The sequence below is a fragment of the Podarcis pityusensis genome (genome assembly GCF_964106645.2).
Source record: "Podarcis pityusensis genome assembly, chromosome: 1".
Taxonomy (NCBI): Eukaryota; Metazoa; Chordata; class Lepidosauria; order Squamata; family Lacertidae; genus Podarcis; species Podarcis pityusensis.
The window spans coordinates 71142690-71154258 of record NC_138028.1 but is presented as its reverse complement, the minus strand read 5'-3'; the positions used below and the strand labels follow the sequence as shown (position 1 = coordinate 71154258).

Here is an 11569-nt window from a genome sequence, read left to right as displayed (position 1 = left end):
AGAAAGCTGAGGTGCTGAAACCTTTGAACACCCTGCCCCCGGTATCTAAATCACACTAGGCAGAAAACCAGAGGCAGCCTGGTGATCCATAACCCCACTCCAACCGTTGAATAAATGGGGATTGAATCAATGGGGGAGGGGGTGCCCTGGTGCAAAAGCAGACCCTTTACCTGTTTCTCAGGGGGAAAGATAGGGGCTATTCTCCGTATTTCTGAATAAGGATCGTGATAAGTGTATGTATTGAGTTATATACAGAGGTACCTCGGGTTACGTACTTAATTCGTTCCGGAGGTCCGTTCTTAACCTGAAACTGTTCTTAACCTGAAGCACCACTTTAGCTAATGGGGCCTCCTGCTGCTGCTGCGCCGCCGCCGCACGATTTCTGTTCTCATTCTGAAGCAAAGTTCTTAACCGAGGTACTATTTCTGGGTTAGCGGAGTCTGTAACCTGAAGCGTATGTAACCTGAAGCGTATGTAACCCGAGGTACCACTGTATATTTAAGATCTCTGCATTGTGGAGATCCGCCGCCAGCACTTCGAGCGCGTTTGCCTTGCTCGCTGCAGCAGGTCCCCCTAGAGAGGGGGGTGCAGTGCGGACGGGAGGCGCGCTACTGCCTTGGCGCCCCCGAGGGCAGCGCTGCCCCGCGCAGGGACGGGCTCAGGGCGTCCCGAGCCAGTCAGCCCGGAGTCTGCCGGAGAGGACCAACCGCCGCTCGCCTGCTCTCTCTGCCCAGTGCAACCCTGGTGCCAAGAAAGAGCCCCCGGCGTGGCATCGCGGGGGGGGGGGCGCAGCTCTCCGCGCCTCTTGCTGCAGGAGGTGGCAGTGGACAGGCCGTCGGACCACACGCACGCCAACCCCCCTCCTCCCGCCCGCCGGGGTGTGTGCCTGTTCCCGGCTTGAAGTGGTCACGTTCCGCCCGGCAGGGCTCCAGCTGCTCGGCGGCACCGCGGGCACTTGGAGCGCCAAGCGCCGCGTCCGCAGCGGAGGTGGAGGAGGAGCGGCGGGGGGCGAGGAGCGACAAGGGGCGAATCCATCACTCTCCAGGGGACTCTTAGTCATGGCCTGGCTGCCGCCGAGTCGTGCCTGGCGCGGGGACACCTGCTCCTCCCGGCAGGATGTTTGGGTTCCCGGGAGGCGCTAGACATAACAATAACAAGCCACCTTCGCAAGGAAGCCGGAGGGGGAGGGTGTGTGTACTTTTCCCCCTTCGAGGGGTGTCCTTTTTTTCTCGAGAGGGAAATCTCGTAATCCGCGGGAGATCCGTCTCTCATCGGAAGCCGGATAGTTACAGATCGCCTCGTCTCCTCTTTGCGCCTACACAGCAAAGCTTGCGTGGCAGCTTCACTGGAGAATCAAACTGCGTTTCCTCCCCCCGCCCCCGCCCCCTGTAGGATTAAGAGAATTCCTGGTTTATCAATCTTCCTTTGGCAACAAGAGAAGTCCCGGCTCCGTCTCGAATTTGCTACGGGCACGTGGGGGCGGGCCAAAAGAGGGCGGGGGAGGAGAGGTTGTTGGGTAGCTTGTTTGCAATAGCTAAAGTCCAGAGCACGTCCGATTTCTCTCTCCCTCGTCTTTCTTAAAAGCTTAGCTGGGGCTCCTCGGGGCCAGCGCGGGTCTCTCTCTGCTTGGCGCCAGGATGATCCCACGTGCAGGTGAACCTGGGATCGGGGAAAGGGGACACGCAGGCGGCTTTAGAGGCGCCAGGGAGGCGGCTGGTGCTCAAACAGCCCGGTGTCTAGTTAGTCCCCACCGGGGAGATTCCTGAGCTCTAGAAACCTTTCCCTGCCTTTCAACTTTTTGCGTTCTCATTTGTGGCTGGGGGAGCCGATACAGGCTGGGCAGCGGCAGATAGCTAAGGTGTGGGGCAAGGATCGTCCCGGAGCATCATTCTAAAATAGGGTGGGTGGGGCGGGGGGGGGAGACTTTCTCCACACCACCCCGGCCTCCTGCCACGCTATTTCTCTCCTCCCAGTCCAGACCCAGCCGGGTAATTTCTTTTCCAGAGGGTGATGACCAGAAGGACATTCAAAGAGTAATGCTGGATCCGGCCAGCGACCCACTGCATCCTGGTCTCCCAGTGGTCAAGCTGGATGCCCGTGGGAAACCCGTGTGCCGGACCCCAGAGCGCTCTCCCCTCCTGGGGGCCAAGGGATGGATGGGGAAAGGCAAATGGCGACGGCGAAAAAATCTGTGGCTGCCACAGCCCTGCCAAGGAGGATGTGGAAATGCCCTCTTCCTGGTGAAAGGAAGGGTTGAGCGCCCGTTCCCCGCTCTGCCGCTATTCAGACGTGTTTCCAAAGCGAGTGCCATTCTAACAGGAGAGCGGATCCTTTTCTCCTGCTAATTTTCTCACCGGCGGTCTATACGAAACCACCCGTGAAAAAGCAAAGAGAAATTCCAATGGATATATTTTTATTTTAAAAGAAAAGAATGCTTTTAGGTTTAGAGCAAGATCAGATTGGGGGTGGGAAGGATGAAACATCACACCTGTAACGTTATGGTCCTGAGCATTTTCTTCCCTGCAATGTATGGCACCGAGTAGGCGCTCAGTCCGCTGCTTGGGAACGAATTAGTGAAGTGGTTTGGCGTTTCTAGCGGAATTGCTAGATGTCCAGCCGTTAGAATAAAGAAGAGCGCGCTCCGTATTTACTCCTGAGTAGTCACATTGGATAGATGGGTTATGATCGTCGAAGGCTGCGAGTACAATTTCTTGGGAGTTAAGTCCTGCTGAACCGATTACTGTGCAGTATTAGCAACTTCTGAACAAATGCACATAGGATCGCGCTGCCCATTATGTAGGCGACCACTTGAGGCACGCTTTTTTGAGAGAAGTCTCATTGAGCAGTGAGGTCTACCTCTGAGCAAACACGCGCGTTTCCCAATTCATTGGATTTGGAAATAGGAAGGAAACAAACATTTGGCACCTGTGTGGTCAGCCTGGAAAGACTAATAAAACAGAAGTCTCCAGTTGGCAAAATGTAAACAGAGAATATTTTAAAAGCTCTGTATGAGAGCCCCCAATTTCCCCTTACCCTTTCGGGGGATCCGGTGCCTTTAAAACTTGATTGACAAACAGAAACCCAGCAGGTTAATACCATTTCATGTGCTCAGCTTCAATATGCAAACTTCCCTGGCTGTTTCTGGCCAAAGGAAATCGGTCCTTTGATCTCTTACGTCACAGCGCAACCCTAGCCCTGTTTACTCAGAAGCGTGTCCTATTGAATCCAGTGCGGGATTACTCCCCAGGCGTGTGGGGCTAGGACTACAGCCTAAACAGGCAAAGTAAATATGGTGAAGGATCGCAGCTCAGTGGCACAGCATCTGATTGGCATGCAGAAGGTCCTAGGTTCAGCCCACAGCGGCAGCGAGGAGACACTCCTCGCCTGAAACGCTGCTGCTTGTCCGTGTAGAGAAAACTGTGCTGAATGGACCGTTGTGCTGCTGTGTGCAATCGTCTGGCAGTTCCCCCGTTGAAGGTCTGGGGGCTGCAGGCACAGCAGAATCACAGGAAACTTTAACTCACATATATCCATTTCCTCTCTTAAAGGGGATTTATTTCTTCTTCCATTCATTCTTCCGTCTCGTCTGAATCAACAAACACCCTCTGTTTAGACACGGGATTCGATATCCCCGGACGAAGCTCAGAGCAAGCAGAATGTAGTCGGGTGCTGACCAATCCAGGACCTGCCTGATTTCCTATAATGTTAGTATTTGATTTTCAGGCACCGGGTCGACAGCCTGGACGTGGGTAAAGCTACTGTTTAGTATCCCACATAAAATGTCCAAAGGAGCGTCAAATTTGATCTCAGGGAGTGGTTGGGAGGTGAAGGGGTCCAGAGACAACCCCCTAAATCTCTGATGTGCACAGGGATTGGGTCAAAGCAGTAGTAAGGAGTTGCAGTTGTCTTGGGGGGACACAGGATTGCTGGGTCTGAAAGAAACGTTAAAGCAATCTCGTAGGAAGAGTTAGTTGCCCTTTTCACAGAACCATAGAACTGGAAGGAATTCCCCAGGGTCATCTAGTCCAACCCCCTGCAATGCAGGAATTTTGACACACACACACACACACACACACACTTTAAGGAAGGAGGGTGGGGAAATTGGGGAAAGAACAAATTGTGTGCTTGCTATTGAAAGAATCTGTGGGATACTCCTCAACCCAAGATGCTCTTGAGCCACAAGGGTTGAGAACTGCTGGGTCCTTGCGAGGGTGACCAGTCCTCAGAAAGGAGCAACAATGCCTAGTGGTTTGATGGGATGGGGATGTTACAGATGCCCTGGTACTGTAGCTAGTTGTTCAGCAAGTGATGGACCTGGGGGCTGAGGTCTAGGGCCTCACAGCCCAAGGGACCACCCAGACAGTGGGATATGATGGAAGCAGCTGCAAAGAGGCCCTGCTCACCGCAGCATCTTTCCTTTCCCCCTTTTCTTTTAAACTTGCAGGGAAGACATGGCCAACTGGACATGTATGTGGCTCTCCTCCAGATGTTGCTGAACTACAAAAACAAATTTAGGCAAGACTTATAAAATATATTGAAATAAACAGGGTTTGGAGTATTTCAAAACTTGGTTCAGAATGTCTCACCAAAAAATGAATTCCCCCATGATTCACAGCCATTAAGAAAATTAGTGTCACTGTGGGCTCATTCTAGCTTAATACCTCTGGGACAAGTGAACTGTTCCTTCAGCCAAGACTTTTTTTCCTAAAAACTGAAAGAGTTAAAGAAGCCAGCTGTCTTTTATAGCAACTGGCTGCTTTGCAATCAAAATGAGTCAAGGAGCATGCGAATGCTCTGGGTTAATCCCAATTTCCTGCTCAGCCGCAGCCAACAAATGTTTTGGGCCAACTCTGATGACATCAGTTAGGGCAGATCTACTTCACAAATTTAAAGCGTATCTAATGCATATTTAAAGCGTGTGCCTTATCCCAAATAAACCTGGTAACTGTAGTTTGTTAAGGGCTCTGTGAACTGTAGTTATGTGAGTTGGAAACTACAGTTCCCAAGATCCTTGGGGTGGGGGGTCATGTGCTTTAAATGTATGGTGTGGATCTGTGTTGCGTTCACAAAGTAAAGGAAGGATTGGACCCTGATTAAAAATCAAGACACGAGGCTTTGACCAGCAAGGCTCTCGGAGAAAAGTGCATAAACCACACCCCTCACCAGGCCATTTTATTAGCAAAAGAATCTTTTACACAGTGCTCGTAAGAACCAATCATATTTCCTCTGAGCATCTCATCAAACCCCACGTGGGGAAAAAGTAACACTACAACACTAATTAGCATGCATATATTTTGGGGTAAATATGTTGAGAACTACAAACGGGTAGTAAATAACTTGAGAACTACAAAGGGGTGGTAAATAAGTTGAGAACTACAAAGGGGTGCATCTGGCAACCCCAGAGCTGAAAAATAAACATGATAAGAAGGATGGCCAGAAAGACCAGATCACTAGTACCTTCATGTGAGATCTGTTTCCTAGCCCTAAGATTAACATCCTAAGATTAATATCAGAAAACTACAAAGACGAAACTGCCCAGTCTTTGAGGACACAGGACGCCTGCCTGTCTAAGTGTGTACGTGATTCATGAAGAGCAAGGAGAAATGGGCAGCAGAGGCAAAAGGGCATGAAAAGGGCATGAATGTAGAATCTTATGGGATTTAATCAGAAATTATCGTCAATATATCAAACCCAGTCAACACAATGTCTTCATCATGGACACGATGGCTTGATGTATATTTTATAATTCCTCATGGTAATCCCATCTGACCCCTACAGATCTGCCCTTAGTCTGTTGAGATTAGCAACCCACAAATTGCTGGATTAAAACTCCCATTATTCCTTTCCATTGGCCATGCTGGCTGGCGTGGATGGGAATTTGAGTTCCAACAGCATCTAGAGGACCATAGGTTGACCTGATGGAAGAGTTTACATATGGACTGCATCTCAAGGGGTGCCTCTGACCCAAAAGCCTTAGGGTTCCTAGACATATTCAGGTGTACAGTTTGACCCATCTCATCACTAATGTGACAACTTTTTGCTCCGAGTTATGATTTGTTGACAATGAGTTAGAGTGATAATCTACCCACAAAAGTCCAGGTAAGGAGAGGAGAGTTATTTCTGATTTAGGAGTATCATCAAGGTAACAAGCCAGATAATTCAGATGGGAGAAGTGAGAAGTTTGTTCTGTCTCCTCCCCCTCAGTCACCATGATCCCTTCTGCTATTCTGTTGGGCTCACCGGGAGCTCCCGCCACCCACCTCATTTTCTGCATCCATCTTTGTTTCCTGACTTCACCAGAGCAGGTGGAAGTGCCAGGTGGATTTGTGTTTACAAGAATAAAAAAAAATGCATTTCTGGGAAAAATGTGTTGACTATATTATATCTGTTAAGCAATGAATTATTCTGTCTCTAAGCACAGTAACTGTAAACACAGTAATTTAGCCATAAATGTAGATAAATACAGGTAGGCATGCTTGTCCATAAGAATAAATCCAAAAGTAAAAAAAGCAAAGTGCATTTTATTAGGACCAGAACACTGTCACGAAGTAGTGAGCAAGCTTCCCCAGAATCTTCTTCAGTCTGGAAAATGTAATTATAAATATAATAATGACTTATTACGACACAGTAAAATTAAGCAACATGGTTGGCTGAACTGACTCAGCTTACAGGATCATTTCCCTTTCTTTTTTTGTTTTGCTTGAAAAGGGGTGGTTGTTTTCCCTTTAGTAGTTGAGAAATTGAAGATGAGAAATTTTGGTGAGCAATATTTGTTGAATCCTCTTTCCCTCCTCTATCACTGTGGCTATAGATAGTGTATCTGTTACAATACAAAAAACAACAACCCCTAAAGTTGTGTTCTATCTGCCTCACCTAAATCACCCCGAAATCAGCTGAGATATGGCCCAGTTATCTAGTTGTCCCTTTATTTATTATTACAGTTCTATCCTGCATTTCCTCCAAGCAGCTCAGGTTTGTATACATAGTTCTCCCCTCCCTATTTTATACTCACAACAACCCTGTGAGGTAAGTAAGGCTGAAAGACTATGAATGGCCCAGGATCACCAAGTGACTTTCATGGCTGACTGGGGATTTGAACCCTCCTAGGCTCCTAGACTACCATCCAACCACTACACCAAACTGGAATTTCTCCTGCTACTTGTACAATGTTGCCTAAGCTGTCACTGTGCCATAAATGCCTTAAACCTACCAACAGCTATTTAATTTCCTACATTTTTATTCTTCACTTTGCCCAACATTTCCTCCATGGGCATGTGGACAGTGTTGTCAACACAGTCCCTGACTGATTGCCACAGGCTGTGCTTCTGGTCTTTCTGTCATTTTAATGAGGTGTTTTTTTTCTATTTCTCCCCCCTTGACCTGAGCACATATAGGAAACAGTAGCCATTCTCCTGGTGTTGTGTTGAAGTACCTCCCCACTGGTAGAAGGTCAAGTATAGAATTGTTCTGTTCAAAAAGTAAACCCTCCTTGAAAGATTATCTCATTTAATGTACATTTGGCTCTTTGTTTACTTAATATAAAAGTCACACAGTTTTAAAGGATTTGAAAAAATTGCTCCCCTGGAAGGGGGTGGGCTCATGACAGCACAAGACTCTAGCCAATCAGTGCATTGGGAAGATCTATGCAATGGACTCCAACAGGTGGGTGAGACAACCTGTCAACCATCTAATGCAGGCACCCCCAAACTCAGCCCTCCAGCTGTTTTGGGACTACAACTCCCATCATCCCTAGCTAACAGGACCAGTGGTCAGGGATTATGGGAACTGTAGTCCCAAAACAGCTGGAGGGTCGAGATTGGGGATGCCTGATCTAATGTCATGCTGACACCAGGTGACTGACAAGTGAATTGTCCCACCACCCGTCAAAGTTGACCCATGGTGGGGGGAAAGGCCAAGAAGGTCCAACAATGTTTCTTCTTTTATGCTGCTATGTAAAATGGTAGGGATGGCACTGTGGGTTAAACCAGAGCCTAGGACTTGCCGATCAGAAGGTCGGTGGTTCGAATCCCCGCAACGGGGTGAGCTCCTGTTGCTTGGTCCCTGCTCCTGCCCACCTAGCAGTTTGAAAGCACGTCAAAGTGCAAGTAGATAAACAGGAAGGTAAACGGCGTTTCCGTGCGCTGCTCTGGTTTGCCAGAAGCGGCTTAGTCATGCTGGCCACATGACCCGGAAGCTGTATGCCAGCTCCCTCGGCCAATAAAGCGAGATGAACACAGCAACCCCAGAGTCAGTCATGACTGGACCTAATGGTCAGGGGTCCCTTTACCTTTTTAAAATGGTAGAAGGAGGTGATGGATCCAGCACCACAATCAGTTCCCTGGCACTGGTTGTTCCTGTATAGAACACCATGTCTGTATTTCTTCAGTAGAAATTTATGACCTCACTGAAAATGTGCTAACTTTCCTAACATAAATTTAGATAAGCATCTCATGATACACCCATGAATTCATAGATGCCTTCATAATTTCTCATTTAGATTTATTTGCAGATGGAAGAGGATGTTCCCTCATTTGAACCATCTCAATTGCTTCACACTACCATGGAAATATTTTCCCATCAGTTATTTTCCAAGCATATAAAAGGAACTCATGTTTGTAGGTTTGTGTGGGCACACAAATTTAATAGGATGTTAAATGGAGGCTGTCCTTAAATTCAGTAGAATATCCTGCCTGTCATGCAGATGTGACATGATTTGGTGAACAGACGGTCAAGCCAGTCTAAACCATACATGAAAGCTGTTCAAATTACATAGTCTTTCAAATTACAGAATCTGGAGTGGAAGCATTGTAAGTGGACTGCACGATAAATGATTTGGAAGCACAATGTTCCTGCTTTGAACATGAGGCTCAATTATCATGAGATAGATTTAGATCCCCATATCTTTTGTACACCAGCTGGAAAAGGCTGTGCTATGGAAGATAGCATGCATCTCTCTCTCTCTCTCTCTCTCTCTCTCTGTGTGTGTGTGTGTGTGTATTTGTATATGGGGAAATTTTGCTCCAATATACATTACTTTACATTTGCTTGCATTGAATTGCATTTCCCATTTTACTACCCATTCATTTACTACCCATTTGGAGAGGTCCTTTTTTTAAATGACCCTGAAAAAATTGGTCCCATCAGGAAACATGGGACCTCACTGCCCACCCCTAACTCCAGATCAGTTATGAACAAGTTAAAAAGCACAGGTCTCAAAAATAATATACATAAATAATAATAACAAAAAGGTTAAAAAGTAATAAAAAGAAAGTATGACAAAAACTGATTCCAATATTTTTGCATGTACCGTTCAGAAATTTCCAAGGGGATTGCCATGTTGCAGCAAAAAGTTCTTACCACCAAAACATTTTAATTAAGATAATAGTAAGTATTTCTGATAGTATCAACATGACTTATGATTAATCTTCCAGATAAAATCTTCTTGGCACCTCATCTACTGAAAGTCTTATGAAACAGAGTCTCATACTCCAAATGAAAAATTAGCATGCTTATTCAACATGTTTTTCCTTAAAGAGGAAAAGGGAAAGAAGTTTCTCTAAAGTTTATTTTTTTTAATTGCAGATTTATGTAATATTTTGATATGGCTGTTCTAAACTAGCTAGTACTGTGCTGAAAGCTGTCCTCCAGTTTCCTGAACATTTTCTTTCACTATAAAAGAGGCATTTTAATTGATTGATTGATTTTGCCTCATTTTCAAGGCACTTGAGATTTTTTTTCATTATTCCTTTAGTTTTGTACTTAATTGATTTATAAAAAAAAACAAAAACAAACCTGGGCGGTGGTGATGGTAGGAATGCTCTGGAGGAATTTATCTTGAAGTCAGCAAAGCTTTTGACAAACTTTTCCAAAATATTTTGATTAGCAAACTGGTTAAGTGCATGCTAATGATGATATCACCTGGTGGATTCATAAATGGTTAGAAAACTGTACACAAAGAGTGCACATCAAACTGGAACAAGGTAAGGCGTGAGATGCTGCAAGGCTCTGTCCAAGGACCAGTACTCTTCAACCTTTTGTATCAATAACTTTGATGAAGGGGTGGAAGGAATCCTTATCAAATTTGTTGAAGGTGCAAAACTGGGAGGGATAGTAAATGCCTTAGAAGACAGGAATTGTATTCGAAATTACCTGAAGAGCATGGGAAACTGGGCTGCCAATAAAATAAATTCAGCAGAAATGCCAAAGTTCTGCATTTAGGACTAAAAATAAAATGCATAGGTATAGGATGGAGGGCCGGCCCTAGATATTGGCACCTGAGGCAAATAAAAAATGGGCATTCTCCCAACTGTAGCTTGTGAAGGGTGCTTTTAAAAGTACAGCTGGGGCTCCTCACCCCCGCATCCCAATACTGATCTTTTCTCTCCCCTTATTTCCCCTCAATAATATCTTCACTTCTTGCTTGTTTCTGATCCTGATCTTCACTCCTCTCTTGTCTCTGAATGTCCCTCTCCCTGAGAGAGAAAAACGTGCTGGCTGTGAACCAATTCCCTTGAGCGCCTTTTCCATCACCCACCTCTCTCTTGCAGCAGCACACAGTGGGGGGTGGCAGGCACAGACATGCCACCCATCACAGCTCTCCAGAGTCTGCTACCTAAGGCGGTTGCCTCACCTTGCCTCATGAGCAGGCCAGCCCTGGCTTGGCAATAGTACACGTGAAAACAAAACAAAAGCAAGCCGAACATGAGCCAAAGAAGTGTGATGTGGCTGTGAGGAAGAGGAAGAAGATATTATTTTAGGTTGTAACAATAAAGGCTTCCAAGCTGCAGGAAACAATAGTTCCACTTTATGTTGCACTAGTCAGATGTCATCAGTACAATCTCCAATTCTGGGTAGACAAATTGGAATGAGTTCAAAAGACACCAAAGATAATTGGAGATGTGGATCATAATTCCTATGAGGAGGTTGTAGGAACTGTGTGTGTTTAGGTTAGAGAAGACTGGAGGGAAGAACATGACAGCACTCCTCAAAGACCTGAAGAGCTGTCACTTAGGCGAAAGACATAATCTCTGATCCTCAGGGCAGTTCACAACAGTAGTGTAACTAGGGTGGTGCAAGTGATGTCTGAACACCAAGTGCAAGATGGGTGGGAGGAGATTCACCACTGCCTATAGAATGTAGCTTAAAATCATTATTATAGCATGAAATCTCACACATTCAAAGATGATTTTCACATTTAGTTATCCGAAAATCAAAATTAACCACATGTAATTATTAAAAACATTATAAACAGTTAAGATTAGTTACAATCATCCCTTGTGATAAATTTATTTTATAACAAAATATGAAAACTTTATATATGAAATATGTTCAATTATTGTACAGTTATAGAGGGCAGGACTAGATCTAATGAGCTTAAGTTACAGGAGAGTAGATTGATGAGTCAGCCTAAGGAGATGCTTGTTGACAGGAAGAGCAGTTGTACAATGGAAGGGCTCTCTCTATCTGCAAACATTCAGTCAGATGCTAGACAGCCTTCTGTTGGCCACAGGAAGCTGAAGGGGATCAGAGGATCGCTCAAAATCAGGCAGAGGAACCTTAATTTATTTTA

At 45.8% G+C, this 11569-nt stretch overlaps 2 long non-coding RNA genes across 2 annotated transcripts in view; both read left to right on the top strand.

Annotated features, from left to right (window-relative positions):
• LOC308459821 overlaps positions 1-11569 on the top strand; it is a 406481-nt gene that overhangs the window by 378995 nt on the left and 15917 nt on the right. The window lies entirely within an intron of this gene.
• On the top strand, positions 1551-4699 carry LOC308471791. Its single transcript, XR_013983155.1, has 3 exons — positions 1551-1653; positions 3549-3704; positions 4445-4699. It is a non-coding gene; the product is annotated as an uncharacterized lncRNA (long non-coding RNA).